Here is a 25,435-nt window from a genome sequence, read left to right as displayed (position 1 = left end):
TGATGGAGGGGTGATGGTCTAGCTGTCAGAGGGGAGTCTGGTCATCATAGCTTCAGCGAAATGACTAAGTGTGTGAACGAGTGAAAGATGCATATGTGATCTTCCAAACACACACTTAAATGACTCGATGATGAGATGACTCAAACAATCCAGACACACATGTAGAACATGAACGACTCACGGTGTAAGTGACAAGCGCGACACTTATGATTGATCGTTGGTTGACCGTGACAATGCTTGCATGACATTCAATGTGACTCCATGTGTGAGTGCGACAGATGTTTTCATAGCGAACACAACAAGTACACATGAAGCAAAGACTTTGAGCATAACTAGAACATGGTCGTAAGCATGACTTTGACATCAACATGCAAGAGTTGGTGAAATGAACAAGAAAGGTGAATGCGATGACTCACACGAGCTCACGGAGTGAACCTGAGTTTGTGCAGTCATCAAGTGAAACTCACAAGGGAGGCTCCGAAATTAGGTGCAGGCCAAAATTTTGGAGGGTGGTTGTAGCCGCTACAACACTTGGTGACACACTGGTAGAATTCCATCTTCTCTATTTTGGTTCATTGACAGCATAGGGCCTTGGCCTTTTGGGGAGTATTGAATCGTTGTGCAGGCTACTTTGGCTTCCCCATTTACCCCATGGACATATATGGTTCACCTTTTGCCAACTCAGTCAAACACAATCAAAAGTTCAGCTTGATCACAATGTTTCGAATTCGTGAAGGGTAGTTTAGCTCGCGAGTTGAAGATTTTCAGAGTATAAGTTTCCATCTCTGGTGTTGCTCTACTGCCAGCAGGCCTGGATAGTACCCCAACGAAGTCACGCAAGAACACACACATTGCTCCACTACTAGCAAGCCTGGTCAGTACCCGGTGGAGTTGTAGGCTTCACCTCTCTACACAGGAAGCCTTTCTCTTCTTTCACCTTTGCATTTTTCAAGAGGACTATGCATAGGCACTTATTTATGTTTTGGGGCAGAAGAGGCATCCTGACTTATTAAGAGAAGAAGAGGATGTTCCTTCAGAGAAGCATGTAAGACATCTGACATAGGTTTTCTCGTTTATATTTTACCCTTATCCGTTTCTACTAGTTGGATGAGCTTGAACACACAGAGTGGAAGGTTGAGTGTAGTCATGAGGCTTCTGCTGGCTTGCTGGGGCCTGACCTAGGTTCAGAGTTAATTAGCCAAACAAATAACTGTACTATTGTCCCTTTCAGCAACAATGCATAGAGAGTGGACTGAGGTCTCACCCAAGGTAGTATGGGAGGGTGCTAGAACCAAGTTTCGAAGCCTTGAGATGTCTAAGAGGTTTGACTAGTTGTTTGTTTGTTTCTACGTGCAGGTGGCTTCGTGCACCTTCTGTTCCTCACAGCCTGATACCCTGCCTTCGCGCAACCCTAACCAGGGGTTGTGCCGCGCTTTGCACTATTACCTGAGATCTTATTTATCTTCCAGTATTAATTAAGCACCTTCACCTACTTAAATGTCTTAAGTTATACTTAACAATATAAAACATTCATACAGGTTCACGCAGTAAATAAACAATATACTTGCAAATTATATCCAATCATGCATTAAACCAGAAAAAGATACACAAAATTATAGCAAAACTTCTCTTTATTGATTCTTCCAACAGTTACAGACTCGACTCGCCCTACGCACTCAGCTATAGGGGTCCGCGCACTTAGCTGCGGACTACTAGGCCTTTGCACACTCAGCTATAGAGCCTTCACCTACTCTACAACCCACAGACACACTTTACACTTCGACTCGATCACTTAGACTTCTCATCCTTCTATTAGTTCCTTGGTTACTAGTTATCTTCTACACTTAGAGCCTCGCTCTATTTATACAATCCCATTGTCCGCGAACCATGGGTAGGTCTATCTAGCTGAAATTACATTACAAAAACTAGGGTGGACAACCTTATGACTTTATCACACTTTCATGCCCCGCGCCCGTAATTTGCAGAGCTTTTTCAACAAGATTCGGTCAAAACTTGGGCTTTAAGCCCCAAAACACGCCTTGGGGGGATTCCATGCCCAATAGACCCCCAAAACAAACATCACGACTCGTCCTCGAGTCACTCTGTCGGCACGGAGATCTTTGCATGGAGTCCCTCCAACTGTTCTCCAACTACGGCAAGGTCAACAACACACTGAGCTGCTGCTTGCTGGATCTGCTGCATACGTTGTTCCGAGACCTTTGTGTCAGAAGTGCTTCTTTGCATTAAGGCGTGCATCCCCTGCATTTGTGCGAGCTTTCCTTCAATTTCTACTATGATGGTGAAGGCCTCGTCAATCCAAGGCTGAAAGCATGCCTTCAGGACCGCTTCCTTGTGTCATGTCGCATCCACCTGTTCTTTCAGCGCTTTAGCCTATTGCATCTCCGCGAGATTCTGAGTGAGGGCCACCTTCTGCGCAGTTCCTTCAATGTTGTCATACTACTATTGAAGTTCTCGTGCCTCTGTCTCTAAGCACTGGATGTTGGGGTCCTCCTACAGATTTGTGAGGACCCCAAATGCTTCTTCCAACATGCTGGTGTAGTCTCGCACTACACTGCCAATTTCCTCCAGTCCTGCTATGATAGTGCTAGCATGCTGTTCTCTGACTCCCCGAACAGTGCATGGCTACACCTTTAACCACACCTCGACGATATGAAGGTTTAACTCCAGCTAAACCTTTGTCATTTCGTCCCTGACCTCTCATACGCATGCTTCTAACCTATGGATCTGCGCCTCTACTGGTATGTCTGCTGGGATGGCCGGCTGCGGGATGCTTTGGCAAGAGTCGTCTATTGCTTGTACCATTTGTTGATTCTGCAACACCACTTCCTCGCACTACAAGCTCAGTTGTTCCATATTGATTTTCTACTCACTGAGGACTTGCAGTCCACGACTCTCCCTAGCTCGTAGCTCTGCAGTTATTCCATCCTGCAAAACATATAAGGTCTCTCGCGGGAGTGTAGCCATATTGAGATAGAGACCTTTTAGCACGCTAAACATAGGCCTGTCGGCCTCCTCGGTAGTCATTTCTGTTATCTCGATAACATCCTCAACTGTTGCCATCATATATGTCCAGAAATCTAGCACTTGCAAACTCAAGGGCTCAATCAACGCTCGACACACAACAATCAGGGCTCTACTCAATAGCTCAATTCGCAAATGACCAAGTGTTTTTTGCTAGGCAGCCATTTGTAATTTATAGGCTTTTTAATTTGAATTTGACTGTTCCCCCAAAATCCTCTTCATTAATGCTCCCTTGGCGGTAGATTTTCCCAAATCTTGCCTATAAATCACGTCTTAAATTCCTGCCGCACGCTCCATTTGTTCTCAAGTCGAGCATCCCATCATGAATAGTGACTTCAACTGTCACTTTCTAGTGAACCTGTGTGGCAGCACAGCCCCCCGTGCATGGTCGTGGACCTTGTGACTCTTTGCTTATGTGCACAGCTTCATCCTCGCATAGCTCCCGGGCAGAATAGTTTATAGTCCTGCGCTCCCTTTCAACTGCCCGGAGCACTAAGAATATTCTTCCTTCAGCTAGACAGGTGGTCGCACCACCCATGAAATGTTTCATCCTATCATCCATCATGTTTCTTAGAGAATACCCACCTTTTATTGTTACGGTAGGCATCGCGCACTTTACCATTTGCAACGTGCTAGCCTGGTCAATATGCTTAGCAATGTGCAGTCCAAGCCAAGGCATGAGACTGATCAATTTGCGACGATAGGCCTTAGACATATCATCGTGATCGTACACATCCTGCCTTATCACCCTGGTTTTTTTCAAATAAAATCTTCCTTTATTTCATCCTCCATCTTCTTGACCTCTACATCCACCAGAGTGCTTTTCTTCCTTAATCGTATCCTTTCTTCTTCAAGTTCTTGGAGTCTGATATTTCTTTGTCAGATTTCTGCTTCCAAGGTTTCACGAATCATCGTTTCTATCGGTGCTATCATTCGTGGTCTAAGTTCTCCATGTACTATATGGCTTACTGTGGTTGCTTCATACTTCACCCTTGGTGGTGCCTATGCGGTTAGGTTTTTGCACACAGTCCTATAAGCCTAGAGAACCACTGGTACGCGCAAGTCCCAGTCAGTCCGCTTCACATTGTGGATCTTGTTCAGCGCTTCACGTACTTTGTTAAAAGCTTCTGCATGGATATCTTTCTACGCACTTGGTATTTCCAAACTATGTGGTCCCAACCAGAGAGGTTGTTCGTGCCATTGCCTTACCTGCACCTGCTTACCGATCATGTAAAAATGGGGATTGAATTGGGATTCCCACAAAATTTTATGGTATACATGGATGGGGAGAGGGTTCTGTACAGTCCACTTCCAACCCATATTTGGAAATTGAGAACAAAAACAAATGGCATCCATAACATAAGAGCTCATATAAAAAGGAGGAAAAATTCTTGAGGAAACACTTCTCTTTTGTCTATATTCCCTAATAGCCATGGCTAAATTGTCTGATAAAATCTATCTCCAGTTCATAATTGTTGCGTTAACTGCTGCATCAATTAATGGAAGCCACTCCATATAAAATTTGGTGCTATCATCTTTACCAAATAATCTACACATCATCGCAACTGCGAAATTATGTGGGGCAGAGAGGGAAGCAATCAGGTACATACCAGATTTCTCCCATTTGAATTTGCCTCCGCTTGACCTCCAGGTGTGTGTAACGTCCAATGGGTCCTCGTTCTCTTTGGCGAAATTCTCAAGGAAATATTTTTTATAGAGATTTTGAGGCTCTAGTAGATGGTACATCTACGGCAGATTTTCTGGTGTGAAAGACCCCATGACCTTATGTCTTGAATTCCTGAAAGTTCTATTTGAGACATCTACATCATCAATCACCCATTTTACCATATATGTGTATGGTAATATCTTAGGTCTTGCTGCTATTATGTGTAAAAATGAACATGTTGCCTCAAAGTAGGAAGCGTCATATGATACTTCAGCATTAGTTGTTGCCTTTGTTTCCAGTGGCCTGGGTTTCTCTTCTTCCAGTAGGTTATACATAGCTTCCCATGATGTGGTTCCTTCGTCTTTGTTGTAGGTGGTATCGGAGAAAAGGGGTATCATGTCTGATTTCTTATATGCAGTAGCTTTTCCCTTCTTTTCCATCTTCTCAAACATTGTTTCCTATGGAGGTTCCCTGAAATGGAGCAAATGGAGATTATCGGATAAACACAGAGCAAAAATGAGAGTGAAAATTCAATGATACAGTTAACTCCAAAAGGTGACAAGGAAGAAGCTTTTATTTGAAAATGCAGATGAAATATATCAAATCACGTTGAGCCATTTTAAACATAAATGCCATTAAAACTCATTAAATATGCACTAAGATCTTTTATCATGGCCGTTAGTATTCATTTAAGCCATCGCATCGCAAACATGTAAGGAAAAAACTTTAAGGTGATGAGTTTAATGTGTGAAATGTCGATTATGTGATTGCGATAAAGATTATCGCAATATCCCATTTTCGATTATGCGTTATTTCAGAGTTATTTAGAATTTTGTGAGATGCGATGTGAGAAGCGTACCTTTTAACGTTTAAAGTGCATTTTGCTTGAATGAATATTTATTGCATAAATTGACCTTTTACTATGTGCCGGACTTAACCAAAGTTTATAACATTTATTGTATACTTCCATCGGGTTCGGTTCATATCGTGTTTTGCAAACTTTTCATAGTTCACAAGATTGGCCTTTGAGTAAGGGTCGCGATGCGATGAGTTTTGGCTTGTTATGTCGCAATATCACAATTCGCATATTCCAAAGGTTTTGTTAGTTTTTCTTTTTGGGAATGTTGATATGCGATTGCGATAGAAACTTTATTCTACAAGAAATACTTTAAGTCTTAGCTTTAAATGGAAAGTTTAATGATACCATAAGTTTATTACGGTGATCCCTTCTTATCGCAATTCGAAAATCCCAATTTGTTAATTAACCTTTGACACACATGATCCATCGATATGTGATAAAGCGAGAATTGCTAGTCGTAAAGGTTTTTGACTTGATACCTTATATTATTTAGAAATTTATTCCTAAGAATTGAAAAAGAAAGCGCTTAAGTGTTAAGTTTTTTGGAGGTATTTTTTTAAAGGGTCCCCATTTATCAATAGAATATTAACTATTAAATCAATAAATGGGGCGCTGTTAAACAGTACAACAATACCTAAGAAAGATGACACATGGAGAATGTGCATAGATGATAGTGTGTTGAACAAGATCATGGTGAAGAATTGATACCCTCTCCCTCGCATTGATGAATTGTTAGATTAGTTGAAAAATGTTGTTTATTTTACAAATCTCGATTTGCATAGTGGTTATCACCAGGTTAGAATTGCAGATCAGGACATTTGGAATACTGCATTCAAAACCAAACAAGGTTGTTTGAATGGATGGTGATGCCATTCAGACTGTGCAACGCTCCAGCCATGTTTATGAGGGTATTGAATGATTTATTTAGGCCTTTTCTTGATCATTTTGTTCTTGTATATCTGGACGATATTCTTGTGTACAGTACGAACTCGGATGAACATGTGTGTCATATAAAGAAAGTGCTTGATGTTCTGAAGAATGAGAAACTATATTTGAAACTGTCAAAGTGTGAGTTTGGGAAGACTTCTCTGATTTATTTAGGCCACATTTTTGGTAATGGACAATTAAGGATAGATCCCTCTAAAGTGGAGGCAATTATGAATTGGCTTGAGCCCACAAATTTTATAGAGGTTCGAATTTTTCTGGGCGCGATATAGTATTGGAGAAGGTTCATTGTGAACTTCTCCGTTATCACAGCCCCCTTGCATGCCTTGACTAGTGTGAAGTGGGTCTTTCAGTTGGGAGGAAAGAAACATAAATCCTTCAACACACTGAAAGAGAAGATCAACATAACACCAGTGTTAGCCTTACCAGACCTTCAACAACCTTTTGAAATTGAAACAGATGCCAAGGGATATGACATGGGTTCTGTATTGATGCAACAAAGAAATCCTGTATGTTACCATTCAGAGACTTTCTCCCAGGCTGTTCTCAATTATCCCATGTATGAAAAGGAGTTGTACACCTTGGTACAGAGTGTAAAGAAGTGGAAACACTATCTGATCGGCAAGGAGACCATCATCCATATGGATCATCAGCCCTTGCAGTATCTTCAGTCACAGACCAAGCTTCAGCAAGCTCGTCACTTCAAATGGATGTGATTCCTCCAACAGTTTCATTTGGTGATAAGATACAAGAAGGGTGCCAACAACAAAGTAGCAGATATGCTTTCTCGCCCTCCTATTTCTACATCTGTAGTTTTGCAAAATGTTTCTTTATCGTTAGAAAGTTATGCTGAACAATATGCTAATGATAGTGATTTTAAAGAAATCTATGCAAAACTGACTCATGGATCGCAAGTGGACAATTATTACTTGTAGGGAAATATATTGTACCACCTTGGAAAACTGTACATACCTAGTGATGAAAGGGTTCATGTAATCAGAGAGGCTCATACCTCTCTGGTGTCTGGTCATTTTGGAATTGAGAAAACTTTATGTCATTTGCAGAGGTTTTGTTTTTGACCTCATATGAAAAACATTGTGGCTCACTTTGTAAAGGTTTGTGTGTTGTGTTTTGTTTCAAAGCCCTCTAATAGAAAACTTGGGCTCTACACACCACTCCCTATTCCAAGTCAACCATGGGAAAGTGTGTCCATGGAATTTGTAGGAGGTTTTCCTATGTTTAGGAAAGGTCACGACTATTTGTATGTCGTTGTGGATCCTTTAGTAAAATGTGTATTTTAATGCCTTGTAAAAAGCAGGTCACTACTGAGAAGACTACTTTCCATTTCTTTCAGCATGTTTGGGTCCATTTTGGGTTGCCCACATCTATTGTGTCAGATCGAGACTCTCGCTTTCTTGCGGAGTTTTGGATCAGCTTGTGGAGAATGATGGAAACTAAGCTGAAAAGAAGTATGGCATTTCATACATAGATCGATGGACAAATAGACATTTTCAACCACACCATGGTACACTTGTTGTGAGGCTATTGTGGGAAACATCCCAAGTTTTGGGATGAACAAATTCCTTATGTGTAACATGCATACAATCGAGTAGCACATTCATGTACACAGAGGTCACCGTTTGAGACATGTTTTGGCTATCTACCTAGAGATCCCTTGGACATGGTATTTGGGAAAGAGGAGGATAGAAATGGATGAGATGATAGGGAAAAAGCACGGAAGTTCATTCAGTCAATATAGGCGATTCATCAGGTAGAGAAGGAGCTGTTGGAGAAGAGTCAAGATCGATATAAACCTCGACATGATAAGCATCGAGTTGATCATCAGTTTCAAGTTGGGGAAAAGGTATGGCTCGATATCAGCAAGGATAGAATGAAATGAGAAGGGAAGAAGTTGAGACCCATCTGATATGGTCCCTTCACCATATTGGCAAAGATCAGAGACAATGATTTTCATCTTGACTTGCATGCTTATATGCAGATGTACTCAGTGGTAAATGTAGAAAACCTGAAGCTTTATGAACCTCCATTGATTATGGATACTGAGGAGGTTTCACAGATTCCTATAGTGGATGATTTTGCACCAAAGTATCTAGATAAGTTCCCGAGGATATCATACTCGACCGGAAAACTAGAACTTCACAATGGGGAGATGTGGAGTATATCCATGTTGGCTTCAAAGGAATGCAGCCAAGAAAAGCTTGATGGATGGAGAAGGAAAAAGTGAGGGAGCAATTTCCTCACTTTCCAATTGACTGAAAAGTCTTTTGGTGGTCCAAAAGCTCTTAGTGGAGAGGATTGATCCAGGAGGATCCTGGAGGATTGATCGAGGTGGATCTTCAGAAAAGTACCAGTTGCATTGTAAAAGGCTCAAAACTCAAAGTGGCAGAATCTGGATAAACTTAGAATCAGATCAAAGTTCTCGTCATCCTAACGACACTCAAATCCGAGTCCAGATGATGAAGTTAGAGCAAGTCAAAGTTTGAGTTTGACTTGTCCATGTGGCAGGAGAAGGTGACATGGAAAAAGTATTAGCGAATGAGGGAGTGGCACGTGGTAGGTTTCCACTTGGTCCCGCATATCGTATATCACCACAAGAGGACTAAGCGGCTTAAGAATCGGCCCCGACCGGGTGTCGACTGCGATTGCGATATCACATATCGCAGGTCAGAGGTGGAACAAGTATACGAATCAGCCCCGACAGAGTCCATTACGATGCGGTATATATCGCAATTGTAGTTCACAGGAGGGGAGCAGTAGCATGGAGTGACACCCTAGCCCACACCGATTGCGATTTGTGGGGAGGATCTGGACCCGATATCTTATATGTTGTGGTTTATAAATCTTGGCAGGTCCGCCATATCGTAGAGGGATGAACTTGGGTTGATATGCTGATGGGTTGCACGTCGATTACGATTTGCAGGGAGGATCTTGATGCGATATATTATATATTATTTCTATAAGCCGACAGGTCCATATATCGCAAAAGTGTCTATTGTATTGGCTTTGGATTGTCCGCCGATAGTTAAAAGCATCAATAGACATGCTCTCGGGCCTTGAGCGCAGTTAATGGGTTTGTTATGTTTAAACAAGATTTCACTATTATTACAAGGTTGTTGCCATATAAGCTTCTGGCTCAATCCCACCTGCCTAAACTTGGTTATTATGTTAAAACTTCCTTGGTTTTTAGGGATGCCTCCATGCTTATATATATGACTGTTGTGTCGGAAAAAGGCAGGGGGAGTTAGTAGATAGTTCAGAAGCACACGCACGTAGCAGACCCTGACCCTGGCAGTAGGTCAAACCTCACATTGAGCAGCAGAGAGGTTCTGATAGGTTGCAGAAGGCCCGATTATCCAAATTGGGAGTTTGGATAGGAGTTTTTGCACTATTTTTGGCCAGGAGTTCAATGGTACTATCTATTTTATGAAGTTGAGCTCTCCATTCTCTGCCCATCTTTCAGCTTGAAGGTATATGGGTTGTAATTTCTTGTTGCTTGTACTTTTATCTCTTTTATGTCACTAATTGAATGAAGGCCTCCCCACTATTGAGCAGGGCCTGGAGACGTAGTCCAAATTGGATGAACTCCTTAATCAAATCATCATGTCATGGTTTTTGAGTTCTTCTGATTATTTCTACATTGTTTATGTGCTTTTAAGTTCCATGGTTAATTAAATTTGTTATATGTAATTTTGATGCATCTGTAAGTAAAATATATTGGATCATTGGTGCAGCAGTGAAGCCACATTGGTGCCCGTCTTCACTAGTAGACCTCCTACTAGTTCCTCCAACATTGGGAACTAGTTTAACTGACTATAACTTAGTTAAACTGAATTAATTAATTACAACTCAAAAGAAATCAACCTGGGCCTCTAAAATTTATGGATCACTCTACATGACTCTAGATATACTTCCAACTCAAATTTCCTAAGCCAACTAAGTCAAATTATCTTGGTTAACTATTACAAGTTGCTATGAGAATATAATTTCGATTTAATTCCTATTTAATTCAAGGACAAATTAAATTAGGATTTCTTGTTGCTATTTTTAACAATAAGAACTCCTTATATTATTTTTATATGAAGTTGAAAGAGACATGGAACCTTCCATAACATACATAAAATATAAATTTTTATTATTGTCTTACTGTCTAGTCATCATGCTAAGCATTACCCTATCCAAATAATATCTTTCAAGTATCATCCAAGCATATGTCCAGTTGGACACCAATTGTAATAAATAGGTATTCCAAATAAATTAGGATAAAAATTATATAATAAATATTAATAATGCCAAGGTGAGATGCATGCATTTGGAAAATAAGCTATGTTTGAAGAAGTAAAGGTAAATAAATGGAAAATTGACTAAACAATAAAGCATTGACAATGAAGTTTGTGGAGAGAAGGGTCATGAAGAGGGACGTTTATGTAGATGGAAAATTTTTGCAAAGGAGAGAGTGTACAAAGGTGAGGGAGAAAAGAGCAGTGTAGAGGAAATGGTGTGCCAAGGAGTATGCACTTCCCACAAAGGAATGCTCAAGCTCAAAATTAATTATGTTATAACAATGTGTGAATAGTGCAAAGGAGTTATGAAGATATTAGATGTTGGGGTAGGAACTAGAAATAGTTTATATATATATATATATATACATATATATATATATATATATATACATATATATATATATATATATATATATATATATATATATATATATATATATACATATATATATATATATATATACATATATATATACATATACATATACATATATATACATATATACATATATATATATATATATATATATATATACATATATACATACATATATATATACATATATATATACATATACACACACACACACACACATACATATACATATATATATATATATATATATATATATATATACATATATATATACATATACACACACACACACACACACACACACACAAAGAATATAAATGTAGAAATATAAAAACGAATTGGAAATGGAAAAGGAAAAGTATAGAAATGGTAAGAAAAGGAAAAAAAAAAAATTGAAAGTGGAAAGGCTAAGTATGCAAACACAAAATAATGAAAAATTCCACAATTAAATATAAGGTAGATAAATATATAAACAAGAAAATAATGGAAATGGATAATGCTAACTGAAAAAGATAAAACAATAAAAAGTGAAGGATAAAAATATAAGATAAAATAATAAAAAGTAAAAGATAAAAATATAATTAAATGTAGAAAGTAGAATGAAAAAGAAATATCATAAAGGAATGACCTTTATTTTAGATTTCTTTAAGTGGTAGGTGTAGTTGATACATAAGGCGATCAAATAAGAAAATAAACATGATCAATTTTTTTTGGTATCTTTTTTTTTTCTTCTCTTTGTTCATAAGAGAAACCATCCTTGTTAGCTTTGTATGAAGAAAATTTACAACATTATACCTCACTAAAAACTTGTAGTTTCAAAATCATTCTATTTAATGCTTAAGATGAAAACACATCAACAAAAAATTACTAAACAAATAAAATAAAGAGTTAATGCGTAAGATGAAAAGACATAACAAGAAAATTACTAAACAAATATACATTTACTTATTTTCCATCTTGAATTTAACTAACAATAAAATAAAGAGTTAAAACTCTTAACTAACAATAAAATAAAGAGTTAAAACTCTTAACTATGTTGGAAAATAGAAAACATAAAAATCACGTCTTATATAATTATGAGAAATATATAATATCCACATACTATGTTAGGATAGACATAAGATATTAGAATCACATGTCTATAAAAGTGATTATTTCAGGTTACATTCATTCTAGGAGTTCATGGGGATGTTATTGTGGCTTTGAATCCCACCTCAAACATTTATTGGTAGAATTAGCTCATAATAATAGCGAGGGGGCTTATTACATAGTCGTTGATGCTATTGTGATAAGTCAATTTCCATTTAATAGTGGAGGTCATTTGCATTAGCATCATAGTGATTTGGGTATTTGATTCCAAAGTTTATTATATATGTGTCTATTATTCTCTTAGAATAGTTTGTTTATCGTTAAGAATTGGTGATTGGTAATTTTCATTAAAACTATACTAAGTGGACTCATGGAACTTTTTTCTAAGGATTATCTATTTAGAGAGTATTTCTTTTGCATTTGAAATGTATGGTAGAAAATAAAAAGGTGCCACAGGGGAGAAACGAAGGGTTATGCATGTGGAGGCTTACAAAGTGCAAGGCCGGCCCATATCCCTATTCAAGGCTCTCTTGAAAAATAAGTCTCAAATATTTCTAATAGTATCCACAAAAGTATATAATAAAAGGTTATTTATAAAGGTCAAGAAAGAAGTGGTAACTTCCCCAAAGGGTTGGGCATGTGGAGGCTGGCCCATATCCCTATCCAAGACCCTTAAAAATAAGTTTCAAATGTCTCCAATAGTATCCATAAAAGCATATAATAAAATGTTATTTATAAGGATCAAGAAAGAAGTGGAAAATTTTACAAGAAGAAGTATGTCACAAAAGAGAAGGTATTTGACTTTAGAATGTAGTGTTGAGTCTTTTGGTCCTTGTTATAATATTTTCAAGAAAAAAGATAATAATTTTTTGAAGAAAATAGAATCATATTAACATAGAAACATTTGGGACATTTATTTTGAAATGATTAATAAATTAGATTAATATGAAAATAAAAATGAAAATTTAACCAATAATGTGATTTCTAAAATGATACAAAAAAAACATTTAAATTAAAGTTATTAATAAATTAGATCAATAAAAAAATATAAATGAAAATTTAATCAATAATATAAAAGAAATGAAAAATAAGAAGAAAAAAATTTACAATTAAAAAACAAAAAAGAAAGGATGATTTAAAAAAGACAAGAGCAAGTGCAAAGCCAACAAATCAAATTGAAGAGTAAATTACACACACATATCAATGTTGACTCCATTTTTAAATTATAGGGTTATTATCACTTATTTCAAATTATAATGTTATGGTATATGTGGAAACATGAGGAATCTACACTCTAAATTAATTATATTTATGTTAAAGGTATTCATTTAAGGGGATGGTTCTCTCTGGTCCATCATCATCTATCTATACCCACTCCATCCTGCCACATGTCTATACCACTTATTAACCTTCAACAACCAACCAAGCACAATCATCATCTATTTATACCCACTCCATCTTGCCACATGTCTATACCACTTATCTACCTTCAGCAACCAACCAACTACTAGTTGTAGCAAGTCCTCATGATATGAAAGATAAAACTCATGTCATATAGGTAGATAAAATCACATATCACAATAAGAATGGCGCTTTAAACCTACCAAATTTTATCTTCACTTCTTCCATTTCCTCAATCATGCACAAAGTTTTGATATATGCATAAACTTTTATTAGAAGCTATGCATATTTTTTCATCATTTGTATACTTTAAGACATTACTTCTAATGGTGTTAAACATTAGGGTAAAATAGTCCATCTTATTTTTATGTAATCATTTGTCTTTATAGAATGAATAACTCTACCACTAATCCACTTAGAAATTATGGTTGCCCCCATGTCTTTGGAGTGGCTAATGAGTTTATTATAAATTCCTCATCTATTGGTATTGTTTTGTATCTTGTTATGGATTGTTTAGGCCCATTGCAATATCAAGTTCTAAATACTGAGTCTATTTTAGGGATTTGTCTCTTTTAAAGCATCTCGATAAGACATATTTATTAATACATGTTATTGTTAATTTTAGACCTAAACCATGTCTTTTAAGATGCAACACATGTGGATTTAGTGGTGCTTCGATATGAATTTTAGTTGTATTGTAATATGTTGTAATATTTTGGCTGGATTGTGGTTTAGGGATAACTTAGGTGTGGTTTTTAGTAGATTGCCTCAGCTTTGTTGGAAAAAAAAAAGAGAGTTTCTACTAAAAATGCATATGTATAAGATTGTAAACGGTTAAGTTCTTTAACATTTTGGTATATATTATTGGAACCTTGCTACTTCTTTCATTATAGTAAGGAATTCTTATGAAGAGTGAGATGTTATTTTTTTATGGTAGTATTTAGTTTATGGTAATTGTTATGCTTTACAATAACATCTATATAATTGTTGATATGGTGACTTGTTCTAGTCTAGGAGATGGCTCAATTAAAGAAAATACTTGTTTATGGTTTAAGTTAATGCTAATGTTTTGAGTGAAAAAAATTATTTTCATTGTATAGTTGCATTTTCTATTTAGCTACAAAACATAAAACCACATAACATATGTGACCTCATATTTAAATAAATAGACTTGAAAAATTAAATGAGATATTTTTTTTTCATATATATATGTTAAGGTTTTATTGTTTAAATTCCATTCAATGTAAATAAAAATTAAGAAAATATTATTTTTTTTAGATTTTATTTGAATAACAAGTAATATGAAATTTAATCTTAGAAATAATTTTTTTATTACTTGTAAAATTGACAAATATATTACATCAAAATAAGAAATTATTTTACAAATCTAAATGATAAATAAATATTTTTTCCTATCCCAGAATAAGTAAAAAAAAAAATGATTGGTAGAACTTAACTTAAATATTTGGTGTTTTCCTATGTAATATGGCAGAAGCTAAGTAGTGTATCCTAAGTAATTATTTTTTGGTTTCTTTTTCTGTTAAGCAAATAGTATTATAGTATTGTCTACAAAGTCCCAATGATTGAAAAGAAAGTTGACATATAAACACGTTGTTTCCTATGATTTATAGAAATTTTAATAACATTATACTAGGTTGGTTTCCTCGAGGTCGCATATCAATATTTATTTTCGAATTAGTTATATAAAATGTGCCTTTATCACCCTCCTTTTCTGGTCACTCCTCGAAAATGACTGACTTTCAATAAGGAAAATTGAAATTTTCTATTGTTAAGTAATTTGACTTCCAATAAGTCAACTTTCCTTCCCTAGTCTAAAACTTTGTACTTGTTGCTTCTTCTAAGTTATAACATGTAATTGAGTTGCCTTTAATCACCTTACAACAGTGAAGAAAATTCGATTATATTGCATCGCAGTTCGAAAAACACTGACATTTTTATCATCATGTCTCGGGTTGATCACATATTGTGTGCTCCCAATTTAGAGTTTCGGACGGATTTTATATAAATATATATAGTGATGAGCCTCTTAGGCCAATAAGAAATTGAGGATGACAGATAAAAGACTAGTTCATATTTTGTTTCCTTTTACAGTCTTCTTATATATCCTGAGTGCTTTTGTTTAATTATATTCATTAAAATGACTGTAATTTGTTTGTAACTTCTTCAGTGTCGGAAGGCAAAAATAAAGAAAACCTCATCACTTGTCTTCCGGGCAACATCCCACCATTGAAGCCAACCGACATGATGTCCCGATGTATTGCTAAGGATCCGATGGACATTACCTTCGATGCTATTCTTTATGAATCGCAGAAGCAAAGCAATGGCGACTACATATTACTGAACACGTTCGAGGAGCTCGAAGAGAAGGATGCAGTAACAACACTCTCTTTGAATGGCTTGTTGAAAATATAATTTCAACCGCCTATGTACAACGCCCAAAACCGTTGCAGCAAACCACCTGACGCATTTCGGACTGCCTTTTGTTGTGAGGTTGTTTCCAGACAGTCGACTCCGATCCAACGAAATTTCTCCACGCGTCTCCTGTACTTTCATAAAATCACTGCTATATCGGAACGTAACCTTCGGAAATCAAAGGGCTTCCGATATTCTTGTCCACCGTCTGATTGTCTTCAACGATCTCCATCGTCCATCAGTGAAACCTGCATACGAGCCTGCATTAAATACATTGCGTGGAGTGAAATCAAGTTTGGTTGACCACATTTTTTTTCTCTAAGGAGTTTAATAAAAATTTCATAGTGGTTGGTAAAATATTTAAGTTTTTATTTACGGCACGTAAAGTAATTAGTTGTGTTCATTTTATGTTTTGACATATGTTTTTTTCATTTAGGTTTTTTCATATAACGAGCCAAAAAAATGTAAATGCTTGATATTGTAATGTTCTTTTTGCTGCAGCGAAAAACTGAGTTGTCTTCTCATAAAACTTTGGTTTGCACAACAGTGCAAGCTAAGAAAAACAATGGGAACGCATATGTATTCGAATCTCTTTATGTGTTGATTTTTTATGATGCAAGGAGCGAATATCGCACATCAATGCGTAGAAGAAGAAGGAGATTTTTTGTATGACTTTGTAATTTTTGTGATATGCACAGAAGTGTGAGCTGCGAAGAACAGGGAGCAAGCACATAATGTTTTTTTGGAGCTGCATATGTAAAATTATTTTTACAGCAGTATATGTAAAATGTTTTTACACCAGTAAATGTAAAAGGGATTTTGACACACGAGCAGTGTAAAATCTCAGGAGGAGACAAAGTTTTTTTGGTTGGTTGAAATGTATTTTTGGTGAATCCCTCTGAGTGAAAGAGGATGAATTTTGTATCAGGCATTATATTTTAATGAATACAAATATTTTTATGGGTGTGTAATACTCTGTTCTCAGAATTTGTTTTTTAAACTTCCCTGTGTTAAAGATCCTGGAGAAAAACAGAGCATTGTCTCTGTGAGCAGTTTGTTTGTTTTTGGGATTTTACCAGAAAAATCCCCAACAGTGGTATCAGAGCAGGTTTAGGCTCTTTGAAGGTGTTAAAGAAGCTGAAAGAAGGAGTTCTTTTGCTGCAACAACTTCTCTAGCAGAGTGAAGACTCAGTCAACAAAAGATTCAGGTATTCCTCAAAGTCTTTTTTGTGATACTGCTGAAGAAACAATCAGTGTTTTAAATACACAGTCAAGGATTTAGAAGCATGGCTTAGAATGCAAGGAATGGCCAGCACAAGCACAAGCATGGGTATGTTTAATACCCAGCTCCCACATTTTAATGGGAAAAACTATGACTATTGGGCAATAACCATGACAACCCTGTTTGCCTCTCAAGATTTATGGGAATTAGTTGAAGATGGCTTTGAAGAACCAGTAGATGAAAATGTGTTTAATAGATTAACTCAGGCAGAGAAGGATCTGATGAAGAGCAATAGGAAAAAGGATTCAAAATCCTGTGTGTTGTTATATCAAGCAGTGGACCAGAGTGTGTTTCCAAGGATACCAGTAGTTAAGACATCCAAAGAAGCATGGAAAACTCTCAAGACAGCCTATCAAGGCATGGAGAAAGTGAAGACAACAAAACTATAGTTGCTAAGGAAATATTTTGAGAATCTTAACCTGAAGAAGTCAGACAATATTGACTCATTCTTCACACATGTGATTGGATGGATCACACAGATGAGGAATCATGGAGAAACCATTGAAGAAAGGAGGATTGTGGAGAAAATATTGAGGGTATTACCCTCAAAGTTTGATGTGATTGTCACCACCATTGAAGAGACAAAGGATCTCTCAAACTTTTCAGTTGATGAGTTACATGCATCACTGATAACACATGAGCAGAGGTTGAGTAGAAATGAAAACTCATCTCTAGAGCAAGCCTTCAAGACCCAGATGTCCTTTGGAAGAGGAAGAGGTAGAAGTCAAAACAAAGGTGGAAGGAACAGTCCAGCAAATGCACAAGAAAGAGGCAGCAATTCAAATCAGAACCAAGGCCAAGGCAGCAGCCAACAAAGAGGACAATATCATGCTCAAGGACAAAGGTATGATAAATCCAATGTACAATGTTATTACTGTAAAAAATATGAGCATTATGCCAATGAATGTAGGAAGAAGCAGCATGATATGAACAATAGATCTAGTGCCAATATAACTAGAGAAAACATCAGCCAAGATAATGTGTTGTTAGCTTGTAATATGGCTGAAACAAACAGTGAAGACATATGGTTTTTAGACTCAGGTTGCAGCAACCATATGACAGGAAACATAGCCCTCTTTTCTGCTTTAGATCAGAATGTGAAATCACAAGTCACACTAGGAACTGATAGCAAAATTTCTGTTATGGGAAAAGGAGAGGTAAAAATATTTACAAAGGAAGGTGAAAAGAAAACCATAGTAGATGTCTACTATGTCCCTGGAATGAGGCATAACCTCTTGAGTATTGGACAGCTTGTTCAAAAGGGTTACAATGTTTTCTTTGAGAATGATGTATGCACCATCATGGATAGAGCACCCAGCAAACGATGCTTTGCTGAAGTGAAGATGACAAGGAACAAGATGTTCCGTCTTAGAATCAGGGCGGATTTGAAAAACAAAAATGTAATTGCAACAGTTACCCAAGAGGTTTTCCAAAGTGTGCCAAAGGATGAAAATTGGTTGTGGCACTTGAGATTTGGACATCTCAACTTTGGAGGTGTCAACTTGTTGAGCAGAAAAGGAATGGTAAGAGGATTACCGTTGATAGAGAAACCGGATAGCCTTTGTGAAGGTTGCATATTGGGGAAACAACACAGAGAAAGTTTTCCATCAGGGAAAAGCGTAAGGGCAAAGGAACCGTTAGAGATTGTCCACTCAGATTTATGTGAACCGATGCAAACTCCATCATTAGCAGGCAGCCAATATTTCCTAACATTCATTGATGATTTTACTAGAAAAACTTGGGTATATTTCCTTAAAAACAAAAGTGAAGTGCTTGAAAAATTTCGAAATTTCAAGGCACTTCTGTAAAACCAAAGCGGGCTGCATATCAAAGTTTTAAGAACTGATAGAGGAGGTGAGTATATCTCCAAGGAGTTTCTACAATTTTGTAGAGAAAATGGAATTCACAAACAATTCACAGCTAGGTACACCCCGCAGCAAAATGGAGTAGCTGAAAGGAAGAACAGGACCATCATGGATATGGCGAGGAGCATGCTAAAGGCAAAGCATTTGCCAAATGATTCTTGGGCTGAAGTTGTACATTGTGCAGTGTACATTTTGAACAGGTGTCCTACAAAAGCAGTGATGAACAAAGTGCCGGAAGAAGAATGGAGTGGGAGAAAGCAAGGAGTCACCCACATGAAATTTTTTGGATGTGTGGCCTATGCACACATTCCAGATCATCTAAGGAGGAAGTTGGACAACAAAGGGGAGAAATGTATATTCATTGGATACAGTGAGGAATCCAAAGCTTACAGGTTGTATATCCCATCTACCAAGAAGTTTTTGGTTAGCAGATATGTCCAATTGATTGAGAAGGAAGCTTGGGATGGAAGCATAGAGAAAACAATGAATGTTACAAACTGTTTGTCTCATGGTGAAGATTATGAGGAGATGGCTGAAATGCATCCCCAAACAGCAATGCCAACACAAGGACAGCAAGGGACACCATTGAGGATAAATGAAAGTGCTTCTCCAAGCACACCACAAGGAGGAAATTCAAGTGCATCTTCAAGCACTTGTACACCAAATGAAAGAGGTAAGAAGTTCAGAAATTTAAGTGACATTTATGATGAAGGTATGAATTCTTTGTTTGCTTTGTATTGTCATGTTGATGATCCTATTCATTTGGAAGATGCAATTAAGGATAGGAAATGGATAGAAGCTATGGATGAGGAGATTAATGCCATAGAGAGAAACAAAACATGGGATTTGGTTGAGTTACTAAAAGGTAAAGTAGTCATTGGAGTTAAATGGGTCTACAAGACCAAGAGCAATGCTGAAGGAAAGATAGAAAGACACAAGGCAAGGCTGGTTGTCAAAGGATACAAGCAGCAGTATGGGAGAGATTATGAGGAGACTTTCACACCGGTTGCAAGAATGGAAACCGTGAGAGCAGTGTTGTCCATAGCAGCACAAAACAAGTGGAAAGTTTACCAAATGGACGTGAAGTTAGCATCACTAAATGGAGTGTTAAAGGAAGAGGTTTACATTGAACAACCTCTAGGCTATGAGAAGAAAGGTGAAGAGCACAAAGTGTGCAAATTGAAGAAAGCTCTTTATGGGCTGAAGCAAGCGCCAAGAGCATGGTACAATAGGATAGATTCATATATACTGGAAAAAGAATTTGAAAAGTGTGAGGGAGAACCCACTCTCTACATCAAAGAAAAGGATGGTAAAATTTTAATTGTTGTTTTATATGTTGATGATGTGACTTTCACAGGTAATGATGATCATCTCATTGAGAATTTCAAATCAGTCATGAAGGAGGAATTTGAAATGACTGACATGGGTTTGCTGAGATACTTCTTAGGCATAGAAGTAGATCAAAATGAAAATGGAATTTTCATCTCACAAGAAAGATATGTAAATGAAGTATTGGGTAGATTTAACATGCAATAGTGCAAGGCAGCAATCACTCCCACAGTAATGGGATTAAAACCCATCAAAGAGGACAACAACAAGGATTTTGATCCTAGTTTGTACAAGAGTATATTTGGCAGCCTTATGTATTTGACTGCAACTAGGCCTGACATAATGTTTGCTGTTAGTTTAATTTCCATATTCATGGAGAGGCCAAAGGAAGCACATTGGCAAGCAACAAAAAGAATTCTGAGTTATGTCAAAGGTACCAAAATGTTTGGAATTTTATATACTATCACGGAATGTTCAGATTTAATTAGATACACTGATAGTGATTGGGATGGAAGTCTAGATGATCGGAAAAGAACTTCCGATTATGTTTTTCACATGGGTTCAGGAGCCTTTCCATGGGCTTCTAAGAAGCAGTCCATTGTAGCATTGTCTACAGCAGAGGCTGAATATGTGGCAGCTACAGAAACAACATGTCAAGTAGTTTGGATGAGAAGGATGTTGAGGAGCTTAGGCCAAGAGCAGGCAAAAGCAATAGTGATTTTTTGTAACAATAGCTCGGCTATTGGATTATCAAAGAATTCAGTGTTTCATAAGAGAACGAAACACATTGATACAAGGTTTCACGACATCAGAGAATTGGCGAACAATGGAGAAATTGTCTTAGAACATTGCAGGACTCAAGAACAGGTAGCAGACATTTTGACAAAGCCATTGGATCAGAAAAGCTTTGAATTTTTGAGGAAGTGTCTGGGTATGACTGAATGCCCAGCAGTTGAAATTAAAGGGGAGTGTTGAAAATATAATTTCAACCGCATATGTACAATACCCAAAAACGTTGCAGCAAACCACCTGAAGCATTTCGGACTGCCTTTTGCTGTGAGGTTGTTTCCGAACAGTCGACTCTGATCCAACGAAATTTATCCACACGTCTCCTGTACTTTCATAAAACCACTGCTATATCGGAACGTAACCTTCGACAATCAAAGGGCTTCCAATATTCTTGTCCACCGTCCGATTGTCCTCAATGATCTCTGCTATCCATCAGTGAAACCTGCATATGAGCCTGCATTAAATACATTGCATGGAGTGAAATCAAGTTTGGTTGACCGCAGTTTTTTTACTTTAAGGCATTTAATAAAAATGTCATAGTGGTTGGTAAAATATTTAAGTTTTTATTTACGACACGTAAAGTAATTAGTTGTGTTTGTTTTATGTTTTGACATATGTTTTTTTTGTTTAGGTTTTTTCATATAACGAGCCAAAAAAATGTAAATGCTTGATGTTGTAATGTTCTTTTTGCTGCAACGAAAAATTGAGTTGTCATCTCATAAAACTTTGGTTTTGCACAGTAGTGCAAGCTAAGAAAAACAATGGGAACGCATATGTATTCGAAGGTCTTTATGTGTTGATTTTTTATGATGCAAGGAGCGAATATCGCACAACAGTGTGTAGAAGAAGAAGGAGAGTTTTTGTATGACTTTGTATTTTTTGTGACATGCACAGAAGTGTGAGCTGTGAAGAACAGGGAGCAGGCACATAATGTTTTTTTGGAGCTGCATATGTAAAATTCTTTTTACAACAGTATATGTAAAATGTTTTTACACCAGTAAATGTAAAAGGGATTTTTACACACCAGCAATGTAAAATCTCAGGAGGAGACAGAGTTTTTTGTTGTTGGTTGAAATGTATTTTTGGTGAATTCCTCTGAGTGAAAGAGGATGAATGTTATATGAGGCATTATATTTTAATGAATACAAATCTTTTTATGGGTGCGTAATACTCTGTTCTCAGATTTTTTTTTTTAAACTTCCCTCTGTTAAAGATCCTGGAGAAAAACAGAGCATTGTCTCTGTGAGCAGTTTGTTTGTTTTTGGGATTTTACCAGAAAAATCCCCAACATGGCTGTCCTGCTCTGGCCGTAGGACCTATTTTTCTTCCAAATTTCTTAGAAGTAAGGGATTCATGCAACAGTCTGTGGGAGGAGGAAGAGAGCTGCCTGACATGGCTTGATATGCAACGACCGGGATCAGTTATATACGTTTCCTTTGGCAGCATCGCTGTGAAATCTCAGCAACAGCTAGAGCAGTTGGCACTAGGGCTCGAAGGCAGCGGACAACCTTTCTTGTGGGTTCTTCGGTTGGATATCGCAGAAGGCCAGGTTGCGATTTTACCTGAGGGCTTTGAAGAACGAACGAAGGAGCGGGCCCTGTTTGTGAGGTGGGTGCCACAGTGGAAAGTACTTGCCCATGCCTCAGTGGGATTGTTTCTCACACACAGCGGATGGAACTCTACCTTGGAGGCAATGGGCTTGGGAGTTCCCGTAGTGGGATTCCCATATTTTGCCGATCAATTCCTCAACTGCAGATTCGCCAAGGAGATATGGAAAATCGGCCTGGCTTTTGAGGATGTGGAAGTAGATGACCAGAAGGTGGTCATGAAAGAAGAGGTGGAGGACGTTATGAGGAGAATGATGAGAACACCGGAAGGGAAGAAGTTGAGAGACAATGTTCTCGTTATCAAGGAGTCTGCAACGAAGGTCGTCCTCCCCGGAGGATCATCTTTTATGAACTTGAGTACTTTCGTTAAAGACATGACGATGGCTAAAGGGGTCCAATCCAAAAATGAAACCACGCGACTCTGTCTTCAGAATTTACCTTAAAAGAATATGAAGATTTGAGAATAAGTTGTTGATCAATATCAAAATTCTTGCTAAATCGTCAGATACCTCTCTCCTTTCCGAGATGAACAGGAAATAGAGACGACTTTCATTCCCCTGCAGAAAGCGTTGTAAATTACTCCTATTAACAAAAGTATTTTGGCTACTGAACAAATGGATTGTTATGATAGTCGCGCTACATTTCATGGTTTAAATGCTTCCATCTTATTCAGAAATTATTCATTGTATGACGTGGTAGATTTAACTTTAAAGTTTTATTAGTTGTCCGTGACATGATCACTAAGTCCCGTGATGGTACTCAGATCGTATCTTACATAATTTTGAATAACTGAAAACAGATTATTTGCCACGATTTTAGATTTCATTCGCAAAAGTCTTTGCTATCAAGTTCTGTTATAAGCTTATAGAATTTTTTCCATAAATATTTGACATATTCCAAGAGATTAGGATTTTTTTTGAACTGCAGAACTATGTAACTCCCAGGTAACAAGGTAGTTTGATTTTGCATGGTAAATTATCCAACACTAACGAAAAAATCAACACCAAAAGAGCCTCCAAACAAGTAGTTCTACATCGAAATTAAATTATCCAAGCACTAACTGAAAATCTAGCAGCACCTTTATTTTTTCAGCAGAAGAAAATGATTTAAAATGACTTATTTTTATTACAAAAAGAGAGTACATACAACATAGTTCCTTTTCTATACAATTTGATTCACGGAGGGCTCAAATGAGAAACAAAAACTTAGATTCTCTTGTTTTTCATACTTGTCCTTTTCCTATCTCAAACAATCTGTTCAGAATGAAGTCACAAATAGCTGATTCAACAAACCATCAATATCCACACACACAAAAAAAAAAGACGACTAAGAGCTCATATATGATATTAATGCTTCTTACATTGAACAAAGAACTTTGGACAAAAGCCACAAAATATAGATCACACCCAATGCCTTTGCTATTCCTACCTTGGACAAAATGTCTCCAATCGAATTCTGGGCTTCTTTGTAGATGTGTCTAGAAGATATACATTGGAAAACCTTTTCCAGAGAATGAATGGGACACATCCAATTTGATAGCATATGTGGTTGAAGATGTGAATGACCATTGACCCAATCAATGGTGCCTTTTGAATCCCCATACACGTGTAAATAGTTAATACCCAACCATTTGGCGCAGATGAGAACGCCCCAAAATGCAATGATTTTTGGTAAGCTATTTGAACATATTCATACTTCCCACCAAAAATAATACTATCTACCTAGTTCTATGAAAATGTATACACCACAACTGCACAACCTTTGTGAACATGCACCATCAAAGAAACCGACCGAGAATTTCTTCCATATATCCCTTTTGTTGATCGTTTTCTTTTCCTGTATCTTCATTTGAGGTCTAATCTCTAAATAATATGCCACTATCTTGATCATGATGCTTCTAACATCAGCCTCTTTCTATGAAAAAATCTTATAGTTTTTGCATCTCCATATGCCCCATATAATGTAAAAGGGCAAAGAACAATGTTCATTATGTGTCCCAAACTAATATTTAAGACAATCCTCCAACGAAATATTTACCCAAAGTGATGCTATGCAAAGAGAATGTAAAACCCCACTCTATACCATTGTAGCAAAGGACAATCCAGGAATAAATGTCTCACTTCATTTGCAACATTCATACATAAAGAGCATAAGCTAAGGCCAATGAACCCCCTATGAAAAAGATTATCCCATGTAAGAATTTTGTTGTGGAGGGACAACCAATAGAAACACTTTAATATTGTGGGATCTTCGAAGGCCAGGGTTTTTGGAACCATAACCTATAAACTAGTGAATTTCATGTCAAAGACAGACTATAATAAATCTCCTTAGCCACAATCCGACCCCTTTTTATTTGACCATCCCATATCAACTTATCCACCTACTTGGAAATTCTGATACTTGTGGCACATAACTGAGAGATGCAATTTTCCCATTTCAGTCCTAAATATC

At 37.1% G+C, this 25,435-nt stretch overlaps 1 pseudogene; it reads left to right on the top strand.

Moving 5' to 3' along the window:
* Positions 1-22,779: 22,779 nt before the first annotated feature.
* On the top strand, positions 22,780-23,427 carry LOC149147895 (UDP-glycosyltransferase 85A8 pseudogene; annotated as a pseudogene).
* Positions 23,428-25,435: the final 2,008 nt, after the last annotated feature.

The sequence above is a fragment of the Pinus tabuliformis genome, chromosome 9, assembly GCF_031772625.1.
Source record: "Pinus tabuliformis cultivar Carrire ecotype Pingquan chromosome 9, CPIR1, whole genome shotgun sequence".
Taxonomy (NCBI): domain Eukaryota; kingdom Viridiplantae; phylum Streptophyta; class Pinopsida; order Pinales; family Pinaceae; genus Pinus; species Pinus tabuliformis.
This window is presented reverse-complemented; position numbering and strand designations above follow the sequence as displayed.